The sequence below is a fragment of the Lemur catta genome, chromosome 24 (assembly GCF_020740605.2).
Source record: "Lemur catta isolate mLemCat1 chromosome 24, mLemCat1.pri, whole genome shotgun sequence".
Lineage (NCBI taxonomy): Eukaryota > Metazoa > Chordata > Mammalia > Primates > Lemuridae > Lemur > Lemur catta.
In genome coordinates, this window is record NC_059151.1 from 15257747 (window position 1) to 15277228 (window position 19482).

A 19482-nucleotide genomic window follows, 5' to 3' on the forward strand; every position below is an offset into this window, starting at 1 on the left:
GGCTTCTCCACGCCTGCGCCCCAGACGCATGCAGCCTCGCTCTCCCCTCTCTGAGCTGCTCCTTGGCCGTGTTCGGGAGGGGCGCTCATGGCCCCTGCTGGGTACTGCAGCCACGGAAGAAAGGCTTCTCTGAGTGTAGCAGAAGAGCTGCCACCAAGGGGGCCAGCGGCAGCCACAGGCAAAAGTTTATATGGGGACCCGGGGGCAGCGCAGGTCTCCAGGACAAATATTGCCCATTTGTTTCTGCTGAATGCAGAGACCAGGAAACTGATGAACTAAAAATAATATTAATAATAACATTATTAATACATATACCGAAAGGGGAGAGAGGGAAAATCAAATATATGCCATCCATATATGTTTTCCAGAGTCAAGTTGCTGGGGGCAGGGGGGTTAAACTCTTCTCTGTGAATTAAGAACAAATGTCTTGAAACTTGAACAGTAACCACGTCTAATGCCGAAAGAATAGAAACACATACAAGGTTGAAGCTAGAATCTTTCCTGGTTTTGGCTTGAAACCATATTGGAAACCGTCATCAACCACATCCTGTAATACCAAAGACCAGACGACGGCTCCACAACATAGCAAACAGACAAAAAAAAAGGGTCTATTTGAGAAATTATCATCTTATCCACCTCTCTTCTGGTCACTCATGAAATTCACATCATTGTCTTCCAGTTATTGGCGACGGGTATCCAAGGGCATGTTTTTCTTCTGTTTCACAGGTTCTCAAGGACAAGCTCACACACACAACACAAGGGGAACATTAATGCTCAAATGAACAGGTCCTTTCCAGACAACTCATTAAAATATTTGTTTTCTTTTTTAAAGAAGTCATTTTGGAAAAACAACCCCCGCGATGAGGCGCAGGATCCGGTGAGTAGTTAAGGCACTGGGATGGGCACGCGGTGGCAATGCACGCCCGTGGCGAGGCTATGGCACTGGGGGGCGGCCACACTCGCGCGTCTCTCGCTCGCTCCCCGACGGCGGAGGGCACCGAGGAAACCTCGTGAGTGCAGATTCGGCGCTTTGCTCTGCTGGCTTTTGTCTGTGTGCTGAGGGGGACGGGCAGCCTGTCATTCCATCCCCAGGAGCTGCGAGGCACCGTCGCCGGCCAGGGCGGGCTGGGCAGGCCTCTTGCTGCGCGGCTCCAGCGGGTCTTGCGCTGGGGCTGCGGGGCTCTCGGGGTCAGGGTCGCCCCGGCCAGGCTCGGCCGCCCGCCCCGCCGCGGCCTTCTCCCCCTGCGGCTGCAATCCTTGGCTGAGCCGGCCAAGCTCTCCTTCTGGCTCCGGGTGACGGCCATGTGGTTGCTGGTGTTGGGAGCCGACTCGGCCTCGTTCTCCGAGACCGGGTTGTTGCCGCTGTGGGTGGACTCCTTCTCACTGTCCTCCTCACCCCGCTCGTCCTTGTCGCTGTCCTTCCCGTGGTGTTTGGCGTGCCTGGCTTTCTGGTGGATCCGCTGGTGGCGAACAAGGCTGTGCTTCAAGGTGAAGGTTCGCTCGCAGGTCTGACATTTGTACGGCCTCTCCCCTGGAGAACAGGAGAAAGAGATTGTGCGTCCGTTAGTGCTAAGGCCACCAGTACCGATCTCCCTGGGCAGTGCCAGGTGGGGATGAGGGCTCCCTTTCCTACTCAGCGAGAGCTCTCTTCTTCCTCTGAACCGGCAAACTGGAGAGGACACATATAGGGGCCACGCTTCTCTCCTGCTGCTCTCTCAACATGAGTTTTCTACAGACTCAGCCGGGAAACCAGAATCCCGGAAGCAGAGGACTCGGGGACACACAGACTGGCTTCGATCACAGCCTGGGAAAGAGTCTAGTGGTGGGACAGGCACAGACAGGAACAGGGGTCTCCGGGGCCTCTGCAGGGACAGCAGCACCGCTGCTGGAGGCAGGAGATGCTCCCCGTGTCTGATGTGGAGCACCCGGGCTTTCCCGACGGCTCACGCACCGAGCCAGGAGCAGCTGGAACTGCCACCTGTCGAGCCCAGGAGTACCTCTGAGCCACGCATGTAGCCTTCACACCCCAGCGTGGGGCTGGTGTGGGGGCCACACACCTGCTGTGGGCTGTGCTGTGAGGGAGACGGAAGCTGAGACCAAGACCAGGGCCTGGGGCTTATTGAGGAGGGAGGAAGGATATTTCTATCTTTTGGCTTCACAAGCATAACCAGGCCTCCTTTCTCCTGCCTAAACAAAGGCTCCTGCTTTGGGGTCTGCAGCCTGCCCTCTGTGGGTGGTGGGCGAGCCCCGGGAGGAGCACGGGAGCCCTGCTGTGCTTGTGTGGCCGCAGAGGAGCCTGGCACCTCAGCCCGGCAGATACGCAGCCAAGAAAGGAAAAACCACCTGACCCTAACAGATGACACAGTGCCTTCCCCACAGGGGCCTGGGGCAGCAGGCGTCTTTCCTGCCACAAGACTAGCCCTGATGAGACCACGTGGCTCCATGTGCCTAGCGTTCACCTTCTTCTAGACACCTGCCCAAGACAGGGCAGCCACCACCCCATTCTACAGACAGGAAGACCGAGGCTCGGAGGACTAAGGGACTGATCCCAACGCTCTCAAAAGCACCACTGCTGAGGGACCACTCTCCTGCCTGGCTATAGGAGGCCTACACCACTTTCAAGGGCCAAAGGGACAATTCCTTCAACTCCTGGTTTCCCCGGGGCCTCTTCAGAGGGGACACCGGCAACCTCAGTGAGTGCCCTACTGGCAGCCGCCTGCACCGGCTTCCGTCACCGGGGGCCCAGCTCATCTCCCGCCCCTTACCTGCGTGCGACCGCATGTGCCGGGTCCGGTCCTGCAGCGACCAGAACCGCTTGTTGCACACGCTGCAGACTTTCTTCCTCTTGTCTGCCTTGCTGGTCATGCTTCTGGGGGAGTCTGTCTTTGGTTTCTTGTCGTCACCACTCTTCTCCGAGGACCTCTTCTCAGCCGCGCCCTCGCCATCGGAGGGGCCCTCGGCCTGCTCCCCGCCCGGGCCGGCTCCAGCGCCCTCGCCTCGGGCTCCGTGGGCTTCTCGTCGGGCTCAGGGCTGGGCGGTGGCCTCTCCGCCACTCCACCCCCGCCTTCTGCAGGCGGCACACCCTTCTCCTCCCCGGGCTCCTGGCAGCCGTGTGCCTTCCTGTGGCGGCTCAGGGTGCCAGGAACTTGAAGCTCTTCCCGCAGGTGTCGCAGGCGTGCTTCCGGTCCTGGGGGCAGAGCCGCCGCCGCCTACAGTGCCCGCCTCGCCCTCGGCCAGCCGGAAGCCCCGGAGCTTGCTGGCGACGTCCAGGTCCGGGCTCTTGCTGCTGGCCGCGTCTTCCTCCGCCGTCGGCGTCCCCAGCTCTCTCCTCCGGGCCCGCTCCTCCTCTGCCTTCGGGTTCTCCTGGGCCCCCTTGTCTTCCCCACACACAGGGGAGCCGATCCCCCCTCGGCTTCCTCCGCAGGGGGGTCCCCTGAGACTTGGCCGAGCCCAGCGGCTCCCTGGGATGGCGGCTGCTCCCCGTCCCTCGAGGTGAGATCCAGCACGTCGCCTGCCGTGGCCGACGGCTCTGTCTGACTGGCTGTCTGTGTGGGCAAGCACAGTGCGGGAGGAGTTCAGAGGGGATGCCACCAAGGACACGCCTTCCAAGGATGCCACCCCAGCAGCCCCTACCCCAGACCCAGTAAGGACTTCTCTCACCCCACAGTCTCAACACCCCTTACATCCCCGAGGAGGACCAAGACGAACCTGGGGACTTCAGAAAGGCAAAAACAGCCTCCACATCCTCGCAGGTGGGTTCCCAGGGCTGGCTGGGCCTCCACTGCCACACACAGGGACGCTCAGCTGGCCCCACCCCGCAGGAAGGTGTGAGTGACTCAGGCAGCGCAGACAGGGGCTGCGAGGTAGGAGAGGGGTGCATTCCAGAGACTCGCAGCACTAGGGAGGTTGAGGAAGCCAAGTTGTAAGTTATTTTTCCAGTGCAAAGAGATTACACAAACATGCAACATTCACAGGACCACCCAGAATCCTCCAAGCATGGTCTCTGAAGAGTGTCCTAGGAAATGGCCCCAAGCCTGCATTCTGTGTCCCTATATGGCACATACACTCCTGCCTGAGAGCTCACTTCCAGGTAAAGAGTTCAGAAGCTACAGGAGGCGCATGCACACTTGAAGGTTTCCGCTGCTGTCAGCCCCGTGGGGGGGTGGGAACATCACAAAGGGAAGGGACCCCCTGAATGCCAGGGTCAGCAAGGGCACAGGAGGAGGGGAGCTGACCGTGAAGGGCTGTGGGTGGCTTGGAGATGAGGGATTCTGGGTTGCAGGCTCTCTTGGACCCTGACTTCCCACCTCTTGATTCGTTCCTATCTGTCCACTGCCCACAGCAAAATTACATGTGGGAAGTCCACCAGTTTTCAAGGATCCTCTTAAGGGAGGGCACTGTGGCAACATTAATGACACCCAACAGTGTCAAAAGCACTGCCTCGCCTTTTCTTGATTCAGGTTGAACTAGGACTTAATGACTTTTTTTAAATGTGCTGTAGCAGTGAATCCCAAGCTGGCCAGGACCTGCTGTTTAGCTGTAGGTTGAGTGGCTAACTTACTACTGCAGGGGTTCGGGAGTTCCTCGGAGACTCAGCCGAATGGGATTCCTTTTCTTGACAGCACATGTATTAGATGCTATAATATTAGATTCTCCATACGCCAGGCCTGATTACAGGGCTTGGGCCGGCACAGGGTCATGCACCTAACCTGGATTCGCACTTGATGTGACCAGACATAGCACAATGTCAACTCTCATCTATTATTCCTTTTTAATGACCCATTCGCAATCATTTGCCATCAAGGTGGCCATGGGGGCTGGGGTAAGGAGCTGGTCCTGCCTCCTCCCATGGTGTAAAGAGATAACAGCTGCCCTGCCTGGGGCTTCTGCCTTACCTACAACCATCTGCACAACTTCCACTCATTTCATTTCATTCCTTTTATTCTGACTGCGCCTTTTGGCAGCCACTGTTTGGGTATCAAAGGATGTTTCAGAAGGAAACGTAACTATGGTGTGAATATAAAATTTTTGACAAGAAATGATTTCTGAAAATTATCTGAAAGCTTAAAGAATATGAATCCTGATAGACGCACACCAATGTTTAGGCCACATTCTAAAGAAAACCTAAATGTTCATTTTCTTGAATCGTTTCAATAGAGAGCATCCATAGAATGGATTTTGGTATAAAATTTACCATAAAAATACAAAATGCTCAATCTATTTGTTGACTTTGTGGCATTTTTTTAAGAAAAGGTTTACTCTCCGGTTACTTTCTCTTTCTCTCAGTATAGTCTATGCTGTTTCCATTAATTTGTTTTTCTCAGCAAAGAACATGGATTATTTTAACTGTACAGAACATATTTAAAATGATAAAACTCGAAAAAAATCAAAATGAACTCTGAAACGAAATCCAAGTAAATATACTAATCCAACTGTTCCTGCTTTGGGCCTTCCTTTGTGGGAACAATGCAGTGTTCACCCAAGTACAACACAGGCCAACTCACTTCTCTTCGGACAAAGGAGCCTTGGTTGTATTTTACCAAACTCCCACTGGGGGGAGTGTTTTAGCAGGGTAGCCCATGCCCTTCAAGTTCCAAGCAACTCCAAGTGATTTTTTTTTTTTTTTTGAGACAGAGTCTCACTCTGTTGCCTGGTAGAGTGCTGTGGCATCAGCTTAGTTCACAGCAACCTCAAACTCCTGGGCTCAAGAGATCCCCCTGCCTCAGCCTCCCAAGTAGCTGGGACTACAGGTGTGTGCCACTATGCCAGGCTAATTTTTTTTTATGTTTTTAGTTGCCCAACCAAATTTCTTTCTATTTTTTAGTAGAGACGGGATCTCACTCTTGCTCAGGCTGGTCTTGAATTCCTGAGCTCAAGCAATCCTCCTGCCTTGGCCTCCCAGAGTGCTAGTATTACAGGCACGAGCCACCATGCCCGGCTAACTCCAACTGATTTTTAAAAATTACTTATTTATTATTTTTAAGAGATGAGGTCTTGCTGTGTTACCCAGGCTGGAGTGCAGTGGTACCATCATAGCACCACTGCACTCCTTGAATTGCAGCCTTGAACGCCTGGGCTCAAGCTATCCTCCCGTCTCAACTTCCCGAGCTGTAGGAACTACAGGCACGCACCACCACAGCGGGCTAATTTTTATTATTTTTTATAGAGATGGGGTCTTGCTATGTTGTCCAGGCTGGTCTTGAACTCATGGCTGCAAGCAATCTTCCTACCTGGGCCTCCCAAAGTACTGGGATTACAGGTGTCAGCCACTGTGCCCTGCCCCAACTGAGTTTTATTAGTGACTCTTGTGAACAACAGCCTTCACCTCTTCACATATCGTGAATACGTAACTTTTAAGGCCAGGTCCTATTTAGATACCTGCCCTCCTCAACACCCAGAATCCTAAATGCAGGTAGCTGAGCTGATGACTTTTTATGTGAAATGCTACCTTAAAAACATGCATTTCTCCTCTGTCCATCAGTTCCTCATCTGTGCCATTAAACATCTAAGAAAACTGCTAGAGGAAGCAGAAGGAATCCTAGTAGACTATAAACTTGAAGCTCCCCCTACAGGATGCTGGAGACTACCCTATTCAGCCCAACAATTAAAGCTTATTGCTTCCTAAACTGAAATGTTCCTCCACAGATGAGGCAGGCAACCAATCTAAATAGTTACCTGATTGGGCAGCGCACCTCGGTGGCAAGGACAAAGGGCGTCCCCCAAGGGCAAAGTGGGCCAGGACACCTCTCTGCCCAGGAGAGAAGAGTTTCAGTTTAAAGCTGAATATTCAATATGGTCCCATTTAAGGGAGACCCACCCACCACTGTGGCATTTGTAGCACTCTTTTGAGGGAAAATCTGGGGACATTTTATTGAACGACCTTATATGACTGAAAAGTCAGACCTACATTATAAAACATGTCAAGGAATTTTAATAAAATGTGATCTAGGCTAGGCATATAAGCCTAGAAAACTCCTGAAGAACTTCCTTGGTCATTTCCTGCCTTTTTAAAAAACATAGTCTTCCTCCAAAGCCTCACTTCTAGCTTCATGGGAGGGAGCCCATATGAAGCCTTCACCCCACCCCCATCAGCTTTACCTGGTTTTAAAATTCCTCCTCGAAATCACCAAACTCTACTTCCCTAACCCCCTTTCTCTCCCTCTGAAATCTCAGGCCTTTTTCTCACCATGGATTGTGGCCACAATTAAACCAAACATTTTCTCTTTGCTGGTTTCGCATTACAACTTTCAGTGACTTTTCTTTTTCTAGAGGATTTGTCCCTTCAAGAAAACCTGTACAATTTCTGGGGCAGGGTGGAGGTGGGGAAGGGCTTTGATGGGATTTGGAAAAACAAAAACTTTTAACTGTGAACTCATAAATACACCCATAGCGTAAAACCTGGTGCTGAGCTGAAGCTGAGACCGTGACTCCGACTTAGCTTTGTGTCTGCAGCTTCAAGGCTGCCCTCAGGTCAGCAGGAGTCCCAGTGAGCTCCCCTGTGGTCAAGTGGCTGAATGCAACATGCACACCCAGTGTGAGCTCCTACACTTTAAAGAATTGTTTGCAAACACGGGAACCCAAGGGCTCCCTTCAACTCCCTCCATTACCAACTGCTTTCCCGCCTTGGGAACTGCTTTGGGAAGAATCACACGGCCGCTTTCTAAACCAGGCAGAGAGAACACATTCCAGACTAACAGGTAAGATGGTGGCCGGCGGTTAAATTAAACATTAGTAGGACGGTCTGCAGCAAATGTGTGCTCTGCCGGCATCGCTGTGGCTTTCCGTGGGTTGAAAAGCAGATCATCCTCGGCTCATGGAGATCTAAGTCACGGCAAGATTCTGTGGGCATCCACGCTTTTCTTTACTCAAGATCCTGGTGAATTCTGTGGAGCTGGGAGCTGGGGAAGGAGTGAGCAAACTGGCCTTCACTTTTATACCCTCAGAGGGTCTGATCCAGACCGGAGGGCCAGGCAGGCAAGCGCTCTCATGATTAGCTTCCCCGGGGCTCGGCGGGAGGCTGGGGAGGGGCGGAGCGTGGCTTCCCCCGTGGTGACGCATGGCCTTCCTGGAGGTGCTCTGTTCAGACGTGCCTGGCTCCCTGCGTAACTGAGGCACGAACAAGAGGGCTGGGGGCTAGAGCCAATGCCCCACCTCTGTCCACACCGACTCCCGGGGCAGAGGGCAGGGTGTCTCCCCAAACACACGCCACCCCCCCACTAAGGACACAATTACACCCCAGGAGAACACAGGAGAATCTCCCTGGCTTCAGGCAACAGGGAGCTTTCTAGGCCTGAAGGGCTGAATCCAGCACTGTCCCTACCCAGCGCCAACTGGGGCAGTGTCTGAGCATCTGTAGCAGGCTGTCTTTTGTTTTGTTGTTCTGGGGGGTGGCAGGTGGAGAACCCGGGCAGTCAGAGAGGGTGGAGCGTACTGAATAGAGGACACGAGTAAATGCAGAAGCTGTAAGGGAAGGAAAGGCGGCGAAAGACCTGTTGGGCAGCCGTTAATCGCTCTGGGAGGGCTGGAGGGGGAAGCACAGGTCGGCACAGAGAACGATACCCGGATTCAGGGCAAGCAGAGATATATTAAAGAAAGGACATGCAGAGTGCTTTTTCAAACAGGACACAGTTTTGTACCGGGAAGAGAGTTATTGAAAAGAGAAACACTGTGTTCCTTCCTACCCAGGGCTCACACCCCTGGTTCCTGCAACTGCCCTGGCATCCCGGGGGGCCCATCCCTGCTCCTGAGCAGGCTGCAGAGGCTGGGGTTCCCCAAACCTGTGAGCTTTCACATCCCTTTTGGACGTGTTCACACCAAGTGCTAAAAATTGTAGCTCTCCCCTTATATCCCGCCTCCCAGCAGCAGGAACAAAGGCATCTTCTGCTGGGAGGGAGACGTCTTCCCTGGCAGACCTGAAAAGTCACCTAGGGGCACAGCCATTGTTTCTCGAACTCCCTGGGCTTCTGGCTCAAGAGCCAGTCCTGCCGTTCATCCCACTGATCCGACCCAGGACTTATGCTCCCGACCCTCGTCAGGGCCCACCTTTCTGGGCTGCCAGCTCTGGGGCCTACTGGGCAGCCCCACCACGGCTCAGACACCGGGGTTTGCTGCAACTCTTAACTGACCTCCTGCCTCTCCCTCTCTCTCAGTTCTCCATCACCTGGCGGCACTACCTGTGCTATCATGGGATCCAACATCACTCTCTTTTGACTGGGGGATAAGCCCGTTTCTTCTCAGGGAACAGGTGGTAACTCCGTGTTTGCGCAACTGGTGGCATTCACAGTTAGATTTGGTAGAAAAGAAGGCATCGCATTTTTGACAAGGGAAGGGTTTCTGACCTGAAGCAGGAAAAAATATATATATTTATCTGGCTTTTTATTGCAATGAAAAAGAAAAGTCGCTTCTGATTCACTCTCCTGGGAATATTGGCATTTGTTTCCCCCCCCCACCCTTTCCTTTCAAGAAAATAAACAAAACACATTTTTAAAAAGAATGAGAACACCAATAACTAAAATGGTCATTCTCCCTTCTCCTGAGTGGAAACGGAGTGAGGTTTTGACTTAAGAATGCTGCAAGAAAGATAACAATGAAACCAAGATTTGTATGTTTACAGTAAAACAATGGTATTGCAATTAAAAGTATCACACAATAATAAAAGATAAAAGCAAATGCAGGGATTTTAGCAGCGAGAAGACACCTATGTTCTACCACAAAGAGAAAGACGCCCTTCGGTGGTCTCTAGTGTGGTGAGTACACTGTAATTACAGATGCTGGGAGAGCACATGGGACGAGCAAGCTGCCCAGGCCCTCCTGAATATCTTGGGGGGCCACACAGGCCCTGCCCAGGGGGCCAGCTCCCTCCTGACCTAGGCGGGCTGTGGCCCTCCCACACTGAGTTTCCCAAGACAACTCCTGTCTGACTTGCCAAGATGTCCTGAAGTGACCTCTGCTCAAGGTCACTGTGGTCCTAGCTGGCAAGAGACAGGAGGTCTTCTTGTTACATTAAAGGCTCTTTGTTCCCCTCGCTTGGTAGTAAATGAGTGACCAGCACAGAACGAAGTCTGCATGAGATCATATGCTCCACTCGACAGATGTGCGTGCAAGAGAACACGCTGGCAGGCCCCGCACCGCCCGCACCCCACAGACCGGCGGACCGCTGCCAGAGGTGCAGCCCTCCCTCCCCTCAGTTTTCTGCTTTGGTCTGCCTATACTCTTTTATTTGGATGCCTTTTGTACTGTAAACACTGGGTTTCAAAATGCAATCGAAGCTCCGCTGCAACTTGTCCTGGATTCCTATGGATGGATGTGAGGGAAAGAGAAAGGACAAGAAGAAAGGGAGGGGGAGTGGCTAAGAAGGGAGGAGGGCAGGGAGGGGAGGAGGAGTGCCGGAGGAGTAGAGGAATGGGGACGGGATGAGGGGCTCCAGGAGAGAGAAGACAGTGGCAAGTCATTTGCTGTATCATCAGGTTCTTCCTCTCACTCCCTCTCCGCAATCACTAGATTCTGGGTCTCAGTTTCCAATATTACAGGGCAAAAGGTTTTATGTACTGACAAACAGGACTTCAGAGCCGGGGTCCGGTACTGGTGTCTTATAACCTTGAGACTGCCACAAGCAAACACGTGAGTCAACAGCTGGCAGGAAGAGTCAACCAGCACAGCTCCCTGGAAACACAAATCACGGGGCCTGCAGACTCCGCTCCAACTGACATCCGAGGAAGCCTGAACCACTGCAAGCGCCCACGGCCACACACCACTGCACCTGTATGGCAGAGGCCTGGCACCCAGGGTGGCCAGAAGGGACGTTGTCTCAGAAGGAAGGACTAGGCTTGACTGGCACTGCCACGCTGCACAATTCCAAGGGGCACTGTTCATACAGTGTGCGAAGGTGTGGACCCAGCACCTCCGACGTGACAGCTCGGCCACACTTGTGCAGCAGGAGTAGTCAAAGAGCGCTGAGCTGAAAGAGGCTTTAAGATGATGCTTCCAAATCCCCTGGGGGGCTTTTTAAGAATACAGATGCCTGCAACAATTAAAGGGCGAATCAGAAACCCAGATACCTGGTCTGCGTACTGTTGAGGAGCTCCTCAAGGGTCCCTGCACATAATGTGGAAAACCCACTGAATGCTTTAAAACTGCGGTCACCAAGCCCTGGGCGGCAGACCGGTACTGGTGGTGGCCTGTTAGGAATCCGGCCGCACAGCAGGAGGTGATCGGCAAGCGAAGCTTTATCTGTATTTACAGCTGCTCCCCGTCACCTCCTCCCAGGTCCATGAAAAATTGTCTTCCATGAAATTGGTCTCTGGTGCCAAAAAGGTTGGGGACTACGGCTTTAAAGTGTCCCCTCATGTAGTTCTGCAGGTGTTTTCTGCTAAATTTGTAAAAAAACATTCACGTTAAAAAAAAATACATATCATACTTTTCATTGACTAGTCTGTAAAGTATTTCAATGTTCATGGTGCATCTTTCAAATTACTTCTTGTTTTTCATTAAAAGTGGAACGTGGTATTTAATAATTTCAAGTAAGAATAAAACACTTTTCCTTTAACATTTTATCGTTAAAAGTGTTTTATTGTTAAAAGGCAACATTGCAGCTTCTCTGAGTCTGACCAGGTGGAGCGGAAGGAAACCAGGCCTAGAGGAAAACAAGGCAGACACTGCTATGCCAGGATTCTTGATTTCAAAGAAACCGCTGGCTTCTCGCTGCCACCTATTATTACATGATTACTCTATAACTGTCACACCAGTGAATGTGTCACCTACACAACTGGTTAGGACAGTCAGGCTGACATCCTGTGATGAAGATTCCTATGAATGCTAAATGCAGGAGAAAATTTAATGATGCCAAAATACTAAATCCAATTATGAAGCTTCCCAAAGTGTACCCACAATGAGTGACCTGTGTACCCAAGGCCTATGACATCGCCTCCCCTCCACAATGTGAGTGTCAGCACTATCAGCCAGCTAGCTTTCATTCTCACAGGACAGACAAGAAAGGAAAACAGGCAACTTACACTATTATCCAACAGAGGTAAGAGCAAGGGAAGAGTGAACAGCAAGAATACGTGTGCCGAGATCGTGACCTTGGCCACCGAGACCAAGAACGCAGAACTGAAAATGTCACTCTTCACTTTTCAAAGAAAATCAGGGTTAGAAAGCTGGGTTATAACAAGGATGGAAAACCTGGGAGTTACTTCTGTTTTTTTCTTAAAAAGAAGATACAACTTGAGCCTCCCCCGTCCCCCCGCTCGCTCCGCCCCCGCCTCCGGCTTCCTCTCCTTCCTCTGCCACCCTCCTGTGAAGGCGCCTGTCTTTGGGTACTTGCTCTCTGGGTTTGGCAGAGGTGTACATGGGGCTGGGTTAAAATGGCCAAAGCTGCCACTTAACAAAGTTAAAAATAGCCAAATACAACTGGTGTGGGAGGGGCTGTCCACACCCAGGTTTGGACTCCTGGATTTCAACTCCGACGCTCGCCGCCCATCAGCACTGCAGGCTGGGAGCAGCGCTGTCAACGGGAAGAGCTCGAGGCGGCCACCCCTGAGCAAGTGAGTGAGCAGGGGAGCCCCGAATGGACGTTCCAGGGTCCCAACTCCGTCACCGCGGGACAAGGAACCAGAGCAAACAGGGGGAGGAAGAAAATTGGGACAGAGGCCGGAACGGACTGGCTGTGTTTTCTGGCACTCCCTCCTCCACCTGTGGCCTAAAAGCACATAAGATGCTCCCAGGAGGTAAAGGCAGAACAGTGCACTTTTGTCTCGTGAGGGGGTGGCACGTTCAGGGAGGGAAAGGTAAGGAACCAGGATCTGTCCCCATCAGCAGGAAGCTGCGGGCTGGGAGAAAGCTGGAGGGCAGTGGAAGGCGGAAAGGCAGGTGTGTGTGGGACCGTGGCCAGGGGTGTGAACAGTTGAGGGCCACGCCAGCTTCCTCCTCAGAAACAGTTCCTGGAGCCTGAGCCCGGAGCGGGAAAGGGCTGAGGCCATGCACTCCCTGCCTGCGGCCAGCAGCTGGCCCCTCGCGGGACGCTTAACATCAGCTCTACCTCTCGCTGGCCCTTTGCACAGTGGCTGGACTGCGGATCACGTGTGTGAGACAAAGTAGGGTAATTCCATGAATTTGCTGAGAGGGTGGGAGGAGGCTGACCTCAAGGTATAGACAGTGTGCTTAAATCGCAGTCTAAAACCGGACGCTGCTCAACACTCCTGGCTGGAACTCAGCCAGATGTTAACACCACACTGAAAAACAAAAAACATCTTCCATGTATAACACCTTTGTTTGCAGGGCGGTTGCAGAGTCAGGGTTGAATTTCCATACTCTTAACTCACGCCTAGGGAGCCAGGGGTCCGCAAAGCTCTGAGTGACAGCAGAGCTGCCCACCAGGAGGAGGTCAGCTCTGTGGCTAGAGGGGCCGCTCAGATGGTTTCCTCGGCTCTTTCTAGTCCTAACGCTCGATGGATGCACAATGTTCTCACTCACTGGCACAGAACACTCAATATGATGTGATTTCATAGAGATGATGCTGAGATTGTCCCTAGAAACCAAACAGTGAAGCACAGCAGAGGAAATTAACAGAGCCCAGTGGGCACCGGCCTTTAAACAGCGTCTGTGCAGGTGGCTAACAATTCCGCAGTCAGCAGGTCTTGAGGTAGTTAACAGCATTCTGACCCGTGGCAACATTCCTCCTCTATCTCAAACCACTTCCCAACCTTCTGCACTCGGACCTGTGAGGACACAGGGAGGCAGAGAGGGTGCACCCTGTCCACCTGCACATGGAGGACCAGGTGGCCACATGTGCCCTGACCCTGGGGCAGCTGCAGGGAGCTCCACCCTGGCTCGCACTGCAGCTCTCCTCCTCATCCCCAATGACTGCGGCCAGGTTATTCGCCTCCCCACCTAGGCCCCGATTTCCTCCTGGCCAGATGTGGACAGCATCGCCCTCCCAGGACTGTCATGAAGACTGGCTCTTGGCAGGTTTCTTCATCCTACCCAGACAGGGCGTTCAGGGATGGGGCAAAAACATGCACATCTATTAAGGTTATCAGGAACTCTGAAGGGAGAAGAGGCAGAGTGGACTCATATTTACGTCTACCCTATGCCTTCTTACATGAACCTCCCACTTCCCAACGCTACCAAATTTTAAACCAACACTGACATTTTGGCATCAAAAGCCAAGTAATCCTGAGTGCAGCCCAGGTGGGAATGCCCATCAGGCATCTGCAAAGGCACAGGCACAACTCTTGAAAGGAAATCCTGGCCACCCCAGTCCCCTCACGGAGACCATCCGTTTGCTGGGAATAGAAAGGTCCGAGAATAAGTGGCCTCGTCTGGGGAAAGTATACACAGTAGCCACTAGGCACAGGCCTCTCGTCTGGGAGGCACAGGGAGAGGCGCTGCGGGAGGACGGGCAAGAGCCAAGCCGGCCATCAGATCCAGACCATCTGCTCTCTGAAAAGCGGTAACAGAAAGACTCACTTCATAGACTTCTGGCAGGCGACAAACAGGTGTCTCCCAAAATGAGTAGCCGAAGAGACTGCTAAGTGGGCCACCTTCTCTTGAAGATGCCTTTGCCTTCCTGAACTGCTGTTGTCATTAGAAGGCTTGCTTTACTTTGTCAGGCTTAAATTATTTCAATGGGAAGAAAATGACAGCCTGAGAAGGCAGTATGTACTTTGCCAATCTATTAACAGAAATCCTGGTTCCCGTGAAGTGAGTTGTCCCTGGACAGGCGCTCCTCATTTGCTACCAATCGACTCCTGGATTCGAGTCTCCACCACACCAGAGAGAAATGCCACATCTATGTGGCAATCTCTCGCCACCAGTGTGGCCTTAGAGAGACCCCAACCCTCCCAGCCATGACTCCCAGCTTCCCTTCCCTCCCCTGGCTCCACTCTGTGCCCCGCCTGCTACTGCACCTTGCATAGCAGAAGCAGCTTTCTATGAGCTTCTCCAAAGCTCCGCAGCATCATCAACCCTAAACGACGTGTTTCCACCTCAGCACAGGGAATTCCCACTAGCTTCCCCTCACCATACTGCTGCTGCTGTAAATGTCCGATTCTCTGGGGTTGCCACAGTCAGCAAGTAAAAATCCAGGATGTGCAGTTAAATTTGAATGTCAGATAAACACCAAAAAATTTTTAGTGTAATGACTTTCCATGCAATATTTGAGATAATAGTAAAAAAATATTTGATGTTTCTCTGACATTAAAATTTAACTGTATTTTATCTGGCAATCCTACACCATACATGCAGTGCCATTTGGTTTTAGGTCCCATCTGTTTTTTAATATTTGGGTTATAAACTCCAAAAGGGTAAAAAAATCTTAATTTACCCTTATTCGATGATATAAATCCTATGAGAATATTCAAAAAATTATAATTAAGATGAGAGTTGTTATAGCCATTTGAATATCAGAAGTACCAAGTATAAAATTTTTTTAAGTATTTTCCTATCCTAATCTTCTCTTTAAAAATCAACTTCTAGAAACCAGTGTTTAAACAATATTTTTTAAAAAATTTAAAAATTTTTATTTTTATCAGAGACAAGGTCTCACTCTGTCACCTAGGCTGGAGTATAGTGACACAATCACAGGTCACTGCAGCCTTGACCTCCTAGGCTCAAACGATTCTCCAACCTCAGCCTCCTGAGAAGCTGGGATGACAGGTGTCCACCACCATGCCTGGCTAATTTTTAAAAACATTTTTTTATAGAGACAGGGTCTTACCCAGGCTAGTCTCAAACTCCTGGGCCCAAGTGATCCTCACCAGTCAGCCTCCTGAAGTGCTGGGATTACACATGTGAGCCCCCCAACTCAGCCTGAACAATACTTTTGGGATACCTTTTTGGCAATTTATGTCTGTTACTTAGAATATTATTTACACTTGGGTGTTTCTCCAGAACAGCCGACAATTTTAGTACAAATAAAATTGAAAAAATAATTCTACCACCACCCATCGCTGATTTTCACAATAAACAGGGGAAGGAAGATGCGACCACCTTAGTGAACTAAAAGAAAATGACCAACCTCACAATTTGCAATATTTCTCTTTAAAAATATATGGCAGCCAAAATAATTTCAGAGTGATCAAAACTTAAATAGCTGCACTGAGGACACCAGATGGAATGTCTTGTGTCAAAGCACCGAGCTCATTATGCCCCAATACCTTCATACAAAGTCCCGACTCTGGAGCCACCTCCATGCTTAACCAGTAGAGAATCACACTACCTTCTCCAAGAGGGACGGGTGGATGGATGTGAGTGATCCGAGGGCCTATGACCACTTTCACTGAAAACACCCCAGGCTGAACACTTCCCTTCACCAGCGGCTCTGGGAGGGCTCAGCTCATGGCACAGGCCACTGTGGGTACTAAGAGCACGTGAAAAAACCTCACAGCACCACCAGGCAGCCTGTGGCTTCGGACACTGAGGAAGAAGCGAAGCTCGGAGTGAACGGAGCTGGGAGAAAGCCCCTCACTTTCCACCCCACCCCTCGCTCTCCTGCTGGCTGGAGCACAGCCTCCCCCAGGAAGTACAACTCACCGCCTGGGAGCCCAGTGGGCCCTCTTACCAGTGTGTGTGAGCATGTGCCTCTGCAGGGAGCTGGCCCAAGGGAAGACCCGGGGACAGTGGGGACAGTTGATCTTCTGCAGGCAGTTGGTGTAGGAGTTCCGCTTTGCCCTCAGCAGCTTGTCTTCTGGGGGGCTGCCCTGCTCTTCATCACTGGGCCCGTGGTGGTCTGCGGCCACCTCATCCTGAGCATCCTCCTCTGCAGTCTGCAGAAACGGACTGAACTTGTTGGTGTCCGTGGTGGCCAGCATCTTCTCAATGCTGGTAAACTCCCCGCTGGAGTCTAGGTCCACCCCACCACTGTTGGCTCAGGGTCGGCTCCTTGTCCCCCTCTTGCGGCCCCTCTTCTTTGATGAGCCACCTGGCCCCTGCTCTGTGGGTGAGGCCACCTCCGGGCTGCTGGTGGGAGGGGGTGGGTCGGTGGACTCTTTTGGGCTTGTGGCGGGGGCAGTGGTGGCTTTGGGGGCAGAGCCTCCTGAGCCATCCAAAGCCATGTTACTCCCAGTGCTCGTGGGTCCCGGGTCTGTCACCTTGGTTTTCAGCAGGGTAGGGGCCGAGGACACGGATGAGATGATCTGGGTGATGGAGGCCAGTGGGGGCAGCTCTTCCGTCATGGGGGGCTTTGGCAAGAGCAGAGGGGGCTTCGGCCGCAATGGCCGCAGCAAGGCTGGGCTGCTCAGGAGGGCTGAGTTGCCCAAGAGGGGTGGGCTGCTGACAGGAGCTGAGGAGTAGACGGGCACAGCCAGCTGAACGGAGCCCGGAGGGGCTGAGCGTGGGGATCCAGGGTGGTGGCTGTTGTAACAGCCGCTGCAGGGCCTGCAGGGCTTTCCAGTACCCCACTGGGTCCCAAAGTCGCTGGCAGGGAAGGGCAGACTGCTGGACAAGGAGAGGGCTGCTCGCCGCTCCCTGAGTCCTGATCCGGCTTCTTGGCTTCACTGGGAGCATCTGTATCCTTTTCTCCCTTCCTGAGGTTCTTGCGGATGGACAGGCCGATGGGCGCCAGGGAGCGGTCATAGGGGACCAGGGTGGAAGGCTCAGGAAGGAGGAGACGTTTTCCTGCTTCACTTGGACCAGGGCCAGGCCCTTCCGAGAAAAGCCCAGGGGCTCGTTGAAGTCCACGGCACAGCTGCTGGGGGGCTCCGACTTGACCGGGACGTGAGGAGACAGAGGCTGGGCGGGGCGCCCGTGAAGAAAGCCATCTTGGGGCTCTGGGAAGGCCACGAGGGGCTTGCGGTCCCCAAAGGCAGTGCAGTCTCCCTCCTCGCCCCTCCCCGAGGCGTCGGCCGACGGCGCCTCCACGGGGCCCAGGCCACCATCGGCCGCCAGCACACAGCTCTCGATGTCGTGCTCGGGCACGTGCAGGTGCTACCTGAGGATGTGGTGGATGCAGTTGCGTTTGGCCGTGAACGCGGCGCTGCACTCCTTGCACGCGAAGGGTTCGCATGTGGATGCGCAGGGCGCGGCAGTGCTTCAGGTCCTCCCCGCGCAGCCGGCACACGGTGTCCGGGGCGCAGAAGGCGTCCGCCAGCTCCGCCGCGCTGCTGCTCACGTACTCGATGTTTTTCTCGATCTCCTTGCGGGTGGCCTTGAGGTGCTTCTTGCATAGATGCCGCTGGCAGTTGGCCTTGACAGTGAAGGGGTAGTGGCAGGTCTTGCAGATGTAGGGCCGCTCCCCACTGTGAGTGCGCAGGTGGCGGATGAGCGCGGCCTTGTCCGCCGCGATGTAGTCGCAGACGTTGCACTGGTGCCGCGAGATGCCCAGGTGGGAGCGCACGTGCGCGAGCAGCGCCCCGGAGAAGGCGAACACCTGGTTGCAGAAGCGGCAGGGGCAGAGCACCTTGCGCATGGCGGGCGTCTTCTTGCCACCGGGCGCTGTCACGATGGCCTTGAGCTACCCCTCGGTGATCTCTTGCTTGATCTTGGCCTCCATGCTCAGCGGCGGCACGGCCTCGATGATACTGTCCTGCTCCAACTGCCTCTTCATCTCAGGCTGGCCGGGCAGATCCACCGGTGGCTGCTGCAGGAAGAGCTGCGTGGCTGCGTTTGGCGGGCCCCGGACTTGCACTGCAGCAGGTGCACGTTGGAGGTCGCTTCCACCGAGCCTTTGAGGAGCTGCAGGGGTGGCGGCGGGAGGCTGGGGCTGATGCAGCCAGGGCAGGCCTGCTGGGCATTGATGAGAGGCGGGGGCGTGGAGGTGGCCACCACTGTCCGTGGTGTGACCAGGGGCTTTGGCTTCAGAGGGGGCATGTGCTTGAAAATCGCCTGCAGGGGGGCGGCAGGGGCCTTGGGGAGAGGCGGAAGACTGATCTGAGGGGGAGCCGAGGCTGCCATCTTCAGAATCTGCTGGATGTCCGCCAGCTCGATGGCTGACTCGCCAGAGATGGGCTTGACCACGATGCTACTGTCTGGCTGGATGATGAAGCCCTTCTGGAAGGGCTGCAGGGACAGATGCTTCATGCTCTCCTTGGTCGCAGGGAGGACCGTGAGAGAACCGCCCAGGGAAGCAGCTTCGAAAGGAGACAGACTCAGCACGCTGGTGCAGCCGGGCTCCTGAGGTAGCTGACACTTGCTTGAGTGTCTGGAGCTGTATTGTTTGGTTGTCATCTGGCAGGGGCTCCGCAGCGGGGGCAGGCCTGATGTCTTTGGTGTGCTGCAGGCCCAGGAAGGCCAGGAAGACCTTCTGGTCCAGGGCGTCACCAGGTAGGCTCTTGGCCTGCAGTTTCTCCTGCCCCTGGTCCTCAGCAGCGTGGGTCTGCTTGTGCAGGGCGAGCGAGGAGAACATGGGGAACGCCTTGTCGCAGGTGTCACAGACGAAGCGGTGCTGCTCACTGATGCATCTTCACAGGTTTGTTTCACACCAGGCCTGTGGGAACCACCGGCAAAAGCAAGGGCACAAAGGTGAGGATTGAGAAAGAAATCGCTAAA

General features: G+C 53.5%; 1 pseudogene; it reads right to left on the bottom strand.

Moving 5' to 3' along the window:
- Window positions 1–1048: 1048 nt before the first annotated feature.
- The window catches only part of LOC123627277, a 38760-nt pseudogene continuing 20326 nt past the window's right edge, over window positions 1049–19482 (bottom strand).